This window comes from Hemibagrus wyckioides, linkage group LG08 (genome assembly GCF_019097595.1).
Source record: "Hemibagrus wyckioides isolate EC202008001 linkage group LG08, SWU_Hwy_1.0, whole genome shotgun sequence".
NCBI lineage: Eukaryota > Metazoa > Chordata > Actinopteri > Siluriformes > Bagridae > Hemibagrus > Hemibagrus wyckioides.
This window is the reverse complement of record NC_080717.1, coordinates 13,257,403-13,271,629: the sequence shown is the minus strand read 5'-3', so window position 1 is coordinate 13,271,629 and position 14,227 is coordinate 13,257,403. Positions and strand designations below refer to the sequence as shown.

The window sequence follows — 14,227 nt, the reverse complement described above, 5'->3', positions numbered from 1 at the left end:
AACAAATAATGTTTTTAAAGCAATGTTTTAAAGAAAATAACAGAAAAATCAAAATAAAACATAAGGTAGGTGCATCAGTTGACTGTGTGGAGCTTAGATAGATAGATTGAATATATGGATGGATGGATGAATGGATGAGACTGGCTTATTGTATTAGATATTCATAATCTGTTACCTATACATTGCAACTGTTCATGATGTACTATAATGTATAGCACTCACAAACAAGAGCAAAGTCAAGGCTAACAATGACAGCAAAAATGAAAAAATTCTTTTTGTGCCCTGAATGAATGAATGAATGAATGAATGAATGAATAGAAACAAACAACTTTTTTCACTTAATTCAGTGTGTCATCTAGCATTCAGGTCTTAATTCACTACTTCTTTCCCTAGCATAATTAAGCAACCAAGTCTGCAGTATGATATTTCCAGTTAACTGCCAGATTTTAAAAGCAGAGGTACATCTAACATATTGTACATTTCAACAATGAGAATGAGAGTTGACCCAAATCAGAACAACCTTACTGAGCTCCAAAGTAAAATCATATTTCTGCACAAAAGAAATATGTTTTCATAATGTAAGCCATTGTTCCTGACCACATTGCTGATTCAGACCACACACACTGTGCACAGAGCTACCTGATCTGCTAGGCTGTCCAAAAAATATTTTTAAAATGTTGCAAAACCTATATTTACATATGTTTTACATTATTCTTTAATTGTCATTTTGAATTGTAATAAAAGAAAATCTAAAAAAAAACAACAAAAAAAACAGGCATTATAATTGAATTACTTTTCTGATCTTCACAGAATTTAATAAACCAAAACATTGAGATAAATCTGTTTAAATATAATTAGAAGGTTGTAGCTGTAGTCTGTAAATAAAACTTTCTTGATTTGTGAACAACATTGTTGTTTTAAAATATAATAATGTTACATAGAATATGTATAAAGTTTCCCAGAATGGTCCACAGGGCATCTGGTTCAGGGGTTGAATAAAGTTTGTTTTTCAGTGGGTTGCTGGTTTAAAAAAAATAAATAAATACAATTTATTTAAATAAATTAAAAAACAAAAAAAATAGATACCTCTATGGGAAACATACTGTGTTAAATTCAAAGTGATCAAAGCATTTTTTTGATCCAGTATGAAATTCCAAATATTTTTCTAAAGCATTTAAGGATCTAAACATTCTGCATTTCATTTATAACACAGAGCCAAAAACACACTGAGTATGAAGTATGAAACTCAAAAACATAGGGTGCAACATAGCTCCACTATTATGGTTTATAAATTGCTTAAGGAATAATGAAAATATAATTTATTTTTTAGAATCCTCTGTGGATTGTTATGTATATGTGTGCAAAAGACTTGAAATATGCTGAGAGTTGTATTTCTTTTTATAATCGTTGAAGACAGTATGTCACTTCTAAGGGGAACTAAGTTGGCAGGGTAAGGAACTGAGAGGAGACGCATCTGGGACCGTCATAAATTGGGCAAGATAACACTGACTCTGACTGACACTGACTAGAGTCAGGAGATCCACAGACTAGAGTTCCACGACGTGGGGTGAAAGACCCCCACGAGACGTCTCGTTTCTTTGCCTAGGCTTTTAGCTGGCTCAAGGAAACCACCTTTCGGACTGACGAGTCCATCGTATCGTCCTCTGAGGGACCTTCTCCGGAGAAGAAAGCTGGTAAAAAGTAAAATCTGCAGAGATTGGAAACATGAAATTGAGTAAGGGAAATTGGGACTTGTCATAGTGAGTCTAGCAATGTGAAATGTGAAATTTATGTTAAATAACTATGGGCCAGGTTCACTAAAACATTATGTGCTCTGGGTGGATGAGTGTGGCTTTCCAGATAAGGGCAGTTTTAGTCCGAGACAGCTGGAGGCTTTGATTGGTCAGCGTTTAAACTGTGGGAAAAAGAAAGTAAGAATAGAATGAGTAAATCACAACCTAAGAATGTGAATGAACGTAAACTTGCACATAACTGGCAATGTCCTAAGTCAGTTGTAGAATTTGACCACCACCTCCGCCCCCATCGGCGCAGCAGTTCAACGCAGCCCATGGCTTAGAAGTTCGCCAGCCAGCGATGCATCCACATGCCACCGACGCACATGGCCCTCCATCAGCATATGACTGATGTGACATATGAACTGAACGTCGGTTGACCTGCCGCCACCACCTCCACTAGAACAATCGACTGACCCACTGAGGGAAGAAGTTGCAGCTCTGAGCAAGGTCGTAAAAAACCTGGCAGGAAAAGTGAGCACACCTTTGAGCCCCGTGTCCAGTCACACCAGAGGAAGAGACCATTTCACAATATCTGACCAGACTTATGGAGGTACATGATGCTCACAGCGGTCTAACAAAGCCTGCAGATATGTCCCGCTGAAGGGGTGACGCCTTACAAGGCACACCTTAGAAATAGCTTCATGAACGGACTGAAAGAAGACATTGCAAGAAAAGTTAAAGACACATGCATAACATGGGACACTGGCAAACTCACACTGATTGAGCAGCAATGCTGTCCATGCAGAAAAGCTCTTGAATCAAGATAAACAGAAAAAGCAGAGAAGGTGTGAAGATGACACTCATAAAGCTTCTCCAGATGGTCACTGATCAAACCCAACAAGGGCAAAGTTCCGGAAACAGAGGACAAAGTAGAGGACATGGACGTGGCAGAGGCCGGGGTAGAGGCCAAGGAGGAGGACCAGAGGAAAGTGGATGTTTTGTTTGTGGATCCAACGAACATTGGATGAAGGACTGTCCCAAGAAGTCATCTCATCAGAGTCAGCAAAACAACAACCACATGGGAGATTGAAAAGAAGAGAGGGGAGCGGAGGAGAGGGCTCCAGAATGGTTGGGTGAGTCACAATCTTTCATGCTATGCAAAGAAGACATGCTTAAGCTAACCCAAACCTCTCCTGTCACTGATGTAGTTGTTGTTCAAAATGCTATCTCTTATTTAGAACAAAAATGGTCAACCTAAGGGAACTTATGTTAAATATCAGACAGAAGCTTATGCAAAATTGCCCACATTGGTACTTGTAATTGAGGAAAAGCCTGTCCGATTTTTGGTAGACTCGGGGGCAGGGAGATCATTGATTAAGTCTAGTGAATTTGCCACACCTCCTAAGCTGAGTGGACGATTTCTGCATTCTATGGGGGCGTCGAGGGTTCTGGTTACAGAACTGTTCTCAGTACCACTAAAATGCAGATTGGAGGGCTTGAGGCCATTGAAATTCTCTTTTATCATATCTGAATGTTGCCCGGTAAATCTCCTGGGGAGAGATCTTGTGTGAGCTTAATATTAGCATTTCCAGTGATCACATGGGATTGTCTGTCAGTTATCCCGACAGCATGGAGTTCCACTGTGTTAAGTATGATCCGAGCAGCTTGATCTATGTATATGAGTGGAAATTGTGTGACGCTGCTATAGGAACAGTAAATTGGACACTCATTGACAAAGCACATGTCCTTACTAACCCAGTATGCACTGACTTCATGGCACCTGACAAATTGCATTGCACAGCACATGAGGGTTTTGGAATACACATTTTTGCGTGGCTGAGGAAGACCTGTCTCGCAAAAAAGTTAGAGTGGGTAAGCCACACCCATTCACTGTTTGGAATTTGGCTCCACATGTCTCTCTGGCAAAGCCACCTGATGCCAAATGGAAGGACGTCAGTCCATGGGTTTTAAAGGTTGTGAAGCATATCGACTGGGTCCCAACTTCTGACCCAATGGTCAAATTTAGCCCGGGGGCAAATGCCTACAGCATGTCCTTCGATTGGGTGACTAAGGTAGAGAGAACTGTGGAAATGATTCCTGACGGCAGGCATGAACCATCAGTTTGTGCCACATGCATACAATTGGCCATTAAAGATCCTAGGTTACAAGGGCTTCCAGAAACATTATGGGCAAAACATAAGTATGATGTGGGATTAATAAAGAACTGTCCTCCGGTACAAATAACTCCAAAATCTGATTATAGGCCCTGCAAGCCTCAGTACCCATTAAAACCAGAGGCCATTGCTGGGATAACTCCTGTGTTCAAATCCCTGCTAGAGGCAGGAATTATAATTCCATGTGAAAACTCTCCAGTATGCACTCCTATTTTTCCAGTTAAGAAAATAAGGGCTCCAGGGGAGCCAGAGGAGTGGTGCTTTGTGCAAGATCTGAAAGCTGTGAATGATGCAGTCATTCCTAGAGCTCCTAACGTACCAAATCCCTACACCATACTTATGCAATTGACACCTGAATATAAGTGGTTCACGGTAGTTGATCTAGCAAATGCATTCTTTAGTGTGCCAGTACATAAGGATAGTCAGTTCTGGTTTGCATTTTTGTTTAATGGAAAATCTTACACTTTCTCCCAACTGGGACAGGGTTACTGTGAATCACCGACTATTTACAATGAGGCACTAAAACAAAGCCTGGATTCACTTTCATGGTTCAATTTTACTTCAGTATGTAGACGATTGTTTATTAGCAGCACCCACTAAAAAAAATGTGAATACAATCAAATTGCTGAAACATTTAGCCGAAGAGAGTCACAAAGCTAGTTTATCTAAATTACAATTTGTGCAGCATGAAGTCAAATTTCTAGGGTATTTGATTTCAGGTCAGGGTAAAAAGCTTGAACATAGCAGAATTGAAGCCATTCAGAAGATACCGAAACCGGTAACCAAGAGACAGCTGATGTCATTTTTGGGTATGTGTTCCTATTGTAGAATGTTCATTCTGGATTATGCAGTCCTCGAGGCCCCTCTGAGTGCAATAGCTCACGGGTAGGGTCTACAGACCCACAGTGCACTTAGTTGGATGCCCAAGGCTGAAAAGGCCTTCATGGCATTGAAAAGAGCTCTGCAGACCACTCCCACATTGGGCATTCCAGATTCGAATAGGCCTTTCATCCAAGCAGTAGATGAACAGGGATGTATGTCATCAGTCCTACTACAAGATCATGGGGGTAAGTTGCGCCCAGTGGCTTACTTCTCAGCAAAACTGGATCCAGTGGCAGCTGGGCTGCCCATGTGCTTGAGATCTGTTGCAGCTGCAGAAAAAGCGGTAAACGCATCTTGAGATATAGTAGGTTACAGTGAGCTCACACTTTTAGTCCCACACGCCATATCACAACTCCTCCTAGAACAAAAAACAGCACACATGACCACGGAAAGGTGGTTGAGATATAATACAATGTTGCTTGAAATGCCTAATATAACTGTGAAAAGATGTACTGTATTAAATCCAGCTACACTTCTTACAGAGGCTGATGGAGAACCACATGACTGTGTCGATGTGATTAATGAAATTTGTATTCCAAGGCCAGACATTCAAGAGACACCGCCCCAGAATCCTGACTTGGAACTCTTTTGGGACGGATCTGCATCCAGAGATGCTGACATAGGGCGAAATTGTGTGGGGTTTGCGGTAGTTGCACATCATGACACTCTGAAAGCAGAACCACTTCCATCCAATCTCTCCGCACAAGTGGCAGAATTGATTGTGCTTACTGAAGCTTGCAAAATAACAGAGGGTAAAATGGTGACCATATACACAGATAGTAGATATGTTTGGGGGGTTGTATTTGATTTTGGGACACATTGGAAACATAGATGGTTTTTAACGTCCTCAGGTAAACCCATCACGCCCTGATATCAGCCCTGCTCGATGCAATCTCCCAAAAACAATTGCAGTGTGTAAATGTGAAGCTCATACTAACAAAACTTATCCCGTTTCACAGGGCAATGCGAAAGCGGATGCAGCTACTTAGAGACATCTCTCCCAGCTGAATGTGCCTGACTCCAAGTGCAGTTGGATCATGGACTTCCTGACAGAGAGACGGCAGTTTGTGAGGCTGGGTAAGCATGTCTCTGACTGCCGGAACATCAGCACTGGATCCCCTCAAGGCTGTGTCCTTTCTCCTCTGCTATTCTCCCTGTATACCAATGGCTGCACATCTGGTCACCAGTCTGTCAAACTCCTGAAGTTTGCTGACAACACCACCCTCATCGGCCTCATCTCTGATGGGGATGAGTCTGCCTACAGGAGTGAGATGGATCATCTGGTGCTATGGTGCAGCATGAACAACCTGGAGCTCAACTCTCTCAAGACAGTGGAGATGATGGTGGATTTTAGGAAGGACCCAGACCCCCTCCCCCCTGTCATCCTTTATGGCTCTCCGGTGACATCTGTCGAGTCCTTCCGCTTTCTGGGCACCACCATCAACCAGGAGCTCAAGTGGGAGAAGAACATCAGCTCCCTCACTAAGAAGGCTCAGAGGATGTATTTCCTGCGGCAGTTGAAGAAGTTTCTTCTCCCTGAGAAGATGCTGGTGAACTTCTACACTGCCATCATCAAATCTATCCTCACATCCTCCATCACAGTCTGGTTTGCTGCAGCTAAAGCCAGGGACAAGGCCAAGCTTCAGCGTGTCATCCACTCTGCTGAGAAGGTGATCGGCTACAGTCCTCCATCTCTCCAGGAGCTGTACCTCTCCAGGACCCAGACACGTGCAGCCAAGATTGCAGCCGACCCCTCTCATCCCAGACACAAACTTTTTCAGTCCCTCCCCTCTGGCAAGAGGCTCCGGTCCATCAGGACCAGGAACTCACACCACAACAGTTTCTTCCCCACTGCAGTCAGCCTGCTGAACAGTGCCTCACTTACCCCAGATGACCCCCCCCCCCAACCCGGACACTCACTTCCACATTCTAAATTGCACTACTGTTCATTCAAACTCACACTTTTGTACACAATACTTCTCATTCTACATTGTGTACATACCTCACATCTGTATATATGTTACAGTCACTTTCACCTTTTACATTTTTCTATTGCACTAATTTTCATACAAGTCACCTTATACAGTATTTATTTAAATTATTTACCTGTGTATATGTTTGCACCTGACACCAAGACAAATTCCTAGTACTGTAAAGTGCTCCTTGCTGACCCTTGTACCTGGCAATAAAACTTTTTCTGATTCTGATAGGCAGCGGCCAAACTTCCTCTTGCACGTAACCACAGTATGTGTATGACTAACGCTTTTACTCCCGCAGCAGACATCAAAGAGTTACAGACATCAGCCACACCAGAGGAAAATGCAGTGTGGAAAAAGGCGGGGTGTTCTGTCACAGACGGGGTATGGTAAGGCCCCAATCAAAAACCATGTTTGCCTAAACATTTCCATTTCATGCTAAATTGACACACAGTCTCGACCGTGTGTCAAAAGGAGGGATGTATAACAGTATCTCAAGACATTGGTTCACCAAGGGCTTTACTATTTACTCCCAGAAATTTTGTGAAAAATGTGTTATATGCACAACAAACAATGTGGGGCGGGGCACCAAAATAGCCCAGAGTGCACATCCTCCACCAGTGTGTCCCTTTCAATACTTACAAATGGACTTCATTGAACTAACACCCTCTAAGGGAAAAAGTACTGCCTAGTGATAGTAGACATGTTCTCAAAATGGATTGAAGCATTCCCAATGTCCAAACAAGATGTCAGTGCAGTAGCTAAAGCACTGCTGACTGAAATTATTCCTAGATGGGGCATCCCTGAGAGAATTGGCAGAATTGACTCCATTTGTTAATCATGCATTGCAACAAATTAGTGAGTATCTTGGATTTGATTTGAAGCAACACTGCACCTACCACCCAGCAAGTGGAGGTGCAGTGGAACGTGAAAATGGCACGTTAAAAAACAAATTGGTTAAGTGCTGTGAGGAGACAGGGCTGTCCTGGGTAAAAGCCCTGCCACCCACGCTAATGCACATGAGAACCCGAATAAGAGGGAAAGCTAACCTAAGCCCATTTGAGATACTGTTTGGCAGGCCGCCTAATACAGGAATAGGTCCTTCCCCGACTCCGAGGCGATTCATGGGCCAATGTGAAGATGAAATGCTTGATTATTGCTCGAACTTGTCCTCTGCTTTGTCTGTAGTCCATAAACAGGTGAAGGACACCCTACCAGAACCCAAACAGACTGACCTCCACGACTTGAAGCCAGGTGACTGGATCGTGGTAAAGGACTTCAGGCAGAAGAATTGGAAAGCCAGAAGGTGGCTAGGTCTGTTCCAGATCCTGCTAACAACTGAGACATCAGTTAAGGTGGTGGAAAGAGCAACCTGGATACATGCCAGCCATTGCAAGAGAGTTCCAGAGCCAGAGATCAATGAAGATAGAATAGTGACAGTCACGCTGTCCCTGTCGGTGTACTAAAACCTCGTAAAGTTGGGACGAGTGCTGATCGGGTATACCCGCATTCCGAGCACCTGAGCATCACGAAAGGTGATAGTTCACCATACAGGTAGATAGGACAAACAGTTAAAAACACGAAAAGCTAACTTGCTACATAAAATGAAGGTCCTCACTCTGCTGATAGGGATAAGCCTCAATGTCTGTCCAAGTGAATCACACCCACATGACAATGTCTTCTGGCAGTTCGCAAACTGGACAGCAGAGCAGCATACAAATGAGTCATGTTATGTGTGCCATGCCCTGCCCACGGCAGTCAATTCACACACACTGCAACCGTCAACAGCATAGGAAAATACAATGCTCACAGCAGTGGCTGGAACATGTATTGTTCCAATGTGTTTAAACTCTAGCAATTTATATGCAAATCTCACACATGCTACCTATATCAAGCAATTAGGAACCAGGTGGTGCGAGAACAACACAGACGTGTACACAAGTGCTGAGGACAACCTTATACGGCTATCAAAGAAACGAGAGGGTTCAAAGCCATTTTTCCACCGCACTTCAAGTTCGCTGCATGTTTCAAGGGCATCGAGTATCAATTCCTGGGTGTAACACACAATTCATCATGTGCCACTACCTACGATTCTTACAGCAGTAATAACAGTTGCAGCGAGAAACCATGACATCCGGGCATTACATCCAGTAGAAAATGGCACGCTTCCTCATAGTGATGATTGGTACTGGGTGTGTGGGCAATGGGCCCCATACCTCTCCCTAGTGGTACCAGTGGTAGCAGTGGTCATACTCCTGTGCCTATTTGGGCCCTAAAATGTTACAGAAATGGATGATCAAACAGGTCACTGGATACACCATGTTGCTGCATGTTGACCCATGAGGAGGACAGGAAACACACAGTCAGGTCAGTAAGAACAACTAACTCGCTACAGGGGAATGATGTTGAAACACCCCTGGCAACCACCTTTCCAAGATGAGTATCCGACTCCGGACTGGCTGCCAGACGCTTTGGACACAGATTATTCACCAACTCTGAATGAGGACACTGATGAAGATGATGTGTAAAAACTGAGTAAAACAATAATGATGATGCTATTTCCTTACTGAACTCTGCATATTCGTTAGAGAGTCTTTTCTCTACAAAAACAGCGGTATAGTCTTTTCTGCAATGACCTAACTATGTGACAACATAACTGAAAACCTGGTGGGAAGGTTATGATAGATGTTTGTTAGATTATTGCTTTATAAAAAAGCTTAAAATTTTATGTTGTCCCTTAAGGACAAAAGGAGGGATATGTAGTGGAAAATTTTAAACTTTCTGTGATAATGTATTTACGAGGCTTGTGTACATGCAGATTATTATGTATATGTGTGCAAAAGACTTGAAATATGCTGAGAGTTGTATTTCTTTTTATAATCGTTGAAGACAATATGTCACTTCTAAGGGGAACTAAGTTGGCAGGGTAAGGAACTGAGAGGAGACCCCTGCCCAGCAAATATAGCTTGAACTTTTGAACTCATGCAACTTCTGTTAAGAGTGTATGCATAAAAGCAGCGTGAAAGAAAGGGGAAGCGCCTCTCACTCACAGATGCACTGTGTGTGTGTGTGTGTGACAGACATCCTGCGCAGTCTTTTTATTAATAAACTTTTCTACTCTTACTATGACTTTAGTCAAGTCTCCAACTTATTTAAACTTGTTTACCTGATTTCCACGACACAACAAAGGGAGAAAATAGAATAGAGATAACCTCCATATTTATTGAGTACAGATGAGGAATTACTGAATATGTAGTGTGTATACAGATGATTAGGTATTAGCTAATAGTTATTTAGTTTAATGAGAAAAATTCTAAGCTAATTTGCACTAAAAATTAAAAATCACTTACTAAAAACCTATTCTGCGGGGCATTTATGTGGCACAAACTGAACAAAAAACAACAGAGTAAAGAATAATGATTACTCTTCTGCAGTAGAACTCCCTCTCATGTTTTAATTATTATTTTGAACTAAAACTAAACAAGCCTTATAAAGATAGAAGCAAAATGTTGTTGTTTTTTTTCCATTCACAATGCATTGTGCTTGTCTTGGGGATAAGAATTTCTTCAGCAATATCAAACAAATTAACAGAGCACAATCTCTGGCATAATTAACATCATCTCAAGTAGCTCCACCTATAATCTTTGGTGCTTGTGGCATAGTGGAGAACCAGTTTGTAAATGGATGGCAAGTCAGGAGAGTCTGGTAATGGTGAGGCTGGACATGGTGGGTGGGGAGGGATCTGCCTCTCCACCTTTGGTAAGGAGCAGCTCCCACTTGGAGCAATCGCTAGTCATGTAATGAATCAGCCAGCCACTCCAAAAGTGCTTTTGTGCACATTATCAGGGTCGAAATAATTGCCATGCACCTCATTGGGCCATTGGAATGGACTGCACAAAGGCATATCTGTGTGTTAGTCCTGATGGTTAATGCAACGTGATATCCAAAAGCTTTTGCGTTATCCAAGTTACGATCCCGAAAGAGATTCTAACTAATCCGGGCACTATGGTTTGCACAAGTGTTTACTAAGCACAGATGGAGTGTCTGCTTTAACAGTGTTTCTCCTTGTGTCATGGGTAGGTGTGTCCCCAAATTCATAACACAGCAACAACTGTGGCTTGCCTAAGACTTAAAATCAAAATGTGGGTGAGGCAGTTTCTGGGGCTGCCTGGCTATTATTATTGTGCCAAATTTTTTAGACATCACCAGTCTGCAGACTGACCTCACTGAAACCAGTGTAGCCGGTCTACAACCATGTAAGAATACTTTCTGCCAGGTAAATAGGGTTTTGTGTGGGGGTACAATTTTTCCCTCTGCTCTGATCACACCCCACTCCAATGGCTCCATTGTATAAATGACACCAATGTATGGATCACTTTTATGTATCTGGCATTTACATTGAAGACAGGAGTCAGCTGCAGGCTGGAACGTTCTGGAGAGTCAAGCAATGGGGGTAAGTAGTGATGGGGGTCTGGTCAAGCTTCAATTGTGAATGGAAAAAAGGAAGGTCAAACCAGCAAGTCAAACTGGGTGCTCTTCAGGAGATAAAATGCATGCTCAATTAGGTTAAGGTCTGGTAAGTGACTTGTTCAATCTACACACTCACAAAGTTGTTTTGGCAGTATGTTTTGTGCCATGTTCTTGCGGCAGGATGGATGCACTTCTCTGTAAATTGGCAAAGAGAATGTGTTGGTAAATTTCTGAATTCCTCTGCTGTAACAATAGTGTGTAGAGCAATAAATATCTTTGAGTCCTGTCCAGTAGCAGCATTGTAAGCTCAAGCCATAAAACTACCTCTACTGTAGTTTTATCTTTAGCTCATAAGGCAATCCTTCCTTTCTACATACTCTTTCCATTACTCTGGTAGAGGTGAATCTTGGTTTCAGAACTTTTGTGCATCTCTTTATATCTTGGAAAATTTAAATCTGGCCTTCTGATTTTTACTGCTCATCTTTGCATCTTGTGATATGACCGTTATATTTCTGGTCTCAAAGTCTTCAGAATACTGGACTGTGATACCTTGACCACTGCCATGTGGAGATTGGAGATGATGTGCCTTGTCTGTTGTTTTTGCATTTTTCTTTGCAGCTCTCACAATGTTGTTGACATCATCAACTAGCTGACCTTTCTGGTTGTTAGTAGTTTCTTTTTTAGTGGACATTTCAAATTGCTCTGGTGGCTAAGCAATGTTCTGCAATGTTTTGTCTTCTCAACTTTAAAATGGCTTGTTTTTCTGTCAAAAGAGACTGATCTCTGGTCTTCATGATGGTTTATCCCTTTTAACAACAAATGCACACTTCACAGGAAAAAAACATGGATAAAACCAAGAGTAGACATTCAAAGATGTTAATTGATTAAACACCCAGACCATGCCCAGAGTGAAGAATAGTGGTGGATCAGTGACGGTTTGGGCTGCAATAGCATGTTATTTCCTAGGCCCACTATTTGTGCTAGATGGGCACACCACAGCCAACCAAGGACTACTAAACTATTGAGGAGGACCATGTGTACCCAGTGGTTAAAACACTGTACCCTTTTTTTTCCCAAGATGGTGGCACGGCAGTAGCATGCAGCGGCCACTCCGGCCACTCCGGACTGGTGCTATTGTCCTGTGCATATGGACACCAGATACAACGGTGTTCATGTGTACAACGGCCAGATGCTACTAAGTTGTGGGAATCGTGCACCAGCCAACGTGCACGATGATCTACAGAGAAAGCTTCATGATCTCGGCTTGCTACAGAGACCAGGCCCCAAGCCCTCGCCATTGTCTGATGCCGGTGGCCGGGAGAAGAGTTGACGGAAGCAGTGCGTGAGAAAGCAGAAGTGCAGCAATAGGGCGGGTGTCCGTGCTAGGCTAAAAACAAACCCTAGCTGGCTGGCACTCCCCTCCATACTGCAGTCAAATGTCTGCTCCCTGGATAATAAACTGGACTACGTCCGACTCCAGTGGACTACACAGCATGAGCTCAGTTTTTACAGAGACGTGGCTCAGCGACAGAGTTCCAGGCGCCGCCATTCAGCTAGCTGGGCTAACCGTGTTTCGTGCCAACAGAATTGCAGCTCTGTGCAGTAAGACTTGCAGTGGCAGTGTGTGTGTTTATATCAACACGGAATGGTGTAAGGACTCTGTGCTTGTGTCTAATTACTGTTCATCGCTAGTGGAGTTTGTAACTGTTAGATGCAGACCTTTTTATTTACCCCGGGAATTCACCACCACTTTCATTGTCAGAGTGTACATTCCCCCCAGCGCTAATTCTAAGGAGGCTCTGTGTGATCTCTATGGAGCTATTAGCAAGCTGCAGAATGCTCACCCCAACGGACTGTTTATTATCGCCGGAGATTTCAACCATGCAAATCTCAAGTTTGTTGTCCCTAAATTCCATCAGCATGTGGACTTTGCAACGAGAGGGGTGAACACGCTGGATCTTGTTTACACACACATTCCCAGTGCATATCGTGCGGAGCCCCGCCCCACCTCGGCTACTCAGACCACATCTCTGTTATGTTGATTACAGACCACTCGTCAGATGCTCTAAAACGGTTATGAAACATGTTAAAACCTGGCCAGCAGGAGCCATCTCTGCTATTCAGGACTGTTTCGAGTGCACTGACTGGGGAATGTTCAGGGAGGCAGCGACCAATGGTGACACCACAGACTTGGAGGAATACATGTCATCAGTGACCAACTACATTGGAAAGTGCTTCGATGACATGACCACCTCCAAGTCCATCACCACACTATCAAACTAGAAAGGTATGTGCGCTGCTAAAATCCAGAGACTCTGCCTTCAGAGCTGGAGACAAGGATGCCCTAAGAACAGCATGGGGCAAACTGTCTTGAGCCATCAGGGAGGCAAAGCATTCACACTCTTAGAGAATCCACGGCCATTTCCAGAGCAGCGGTGACACTCGGCGCATGTGGCAAGGCATCCAGTCCATCACCAACTACAGGCCAGCGCCACCTGTCTGTGACAGTGATGCCTCCCTCCCAGATGTGCTGAACAGCTTCTATGCTCAGTTTGAGGCATGTAATGATGTGACAGCGACGAAGACCATCCCTCCTCCAGAGGACCAGGTGCTCTGTCTCACCACGGCTGACGTGAGGAAAATTCTATGCAGAGTTAATCCATGGAAAGCTGCTAGACCAGACAACATTCCTCGCAGAGTGCTCAGGGAATGTGCAGAACAGCTAGCGGATATCTTCACAGACATGTTCAACATCTCCCTGAGCAGTGCCATCGTCCCAACATGCCTAAAGTCCACCACCATCATCCCAGTGCCAAAGAAGTCCATTGTCCTGTCTCAATGACCACTGTTCCGTTGCACTCACACCTATCATCATGAAGTGCTTCGTGAGGCTCGTCATGAGGCACATTAAGAACCTGCTGCCACCTTCACTTGACCCCATGCAGGTTGTGTATCGTCCAAATCACTTCACAGATGATGCCATCACCAC

The 14,227-nt window shown here is 43.4% G+C and overlaps 1 protein-coding gene across 6 annotated transcripts in view; it reads right to left on the bottom strand.

The window, feature by feature from the left end:
- The window catches only part of diaph2 (diaphanous-related formin 2), a 285,969-nt gene that overhangs the window by 82,201 nt on the left and 189,541 nt on the right, over window positions 1-14,227 (bottom strand). The window lies entirely within an intron of this gene.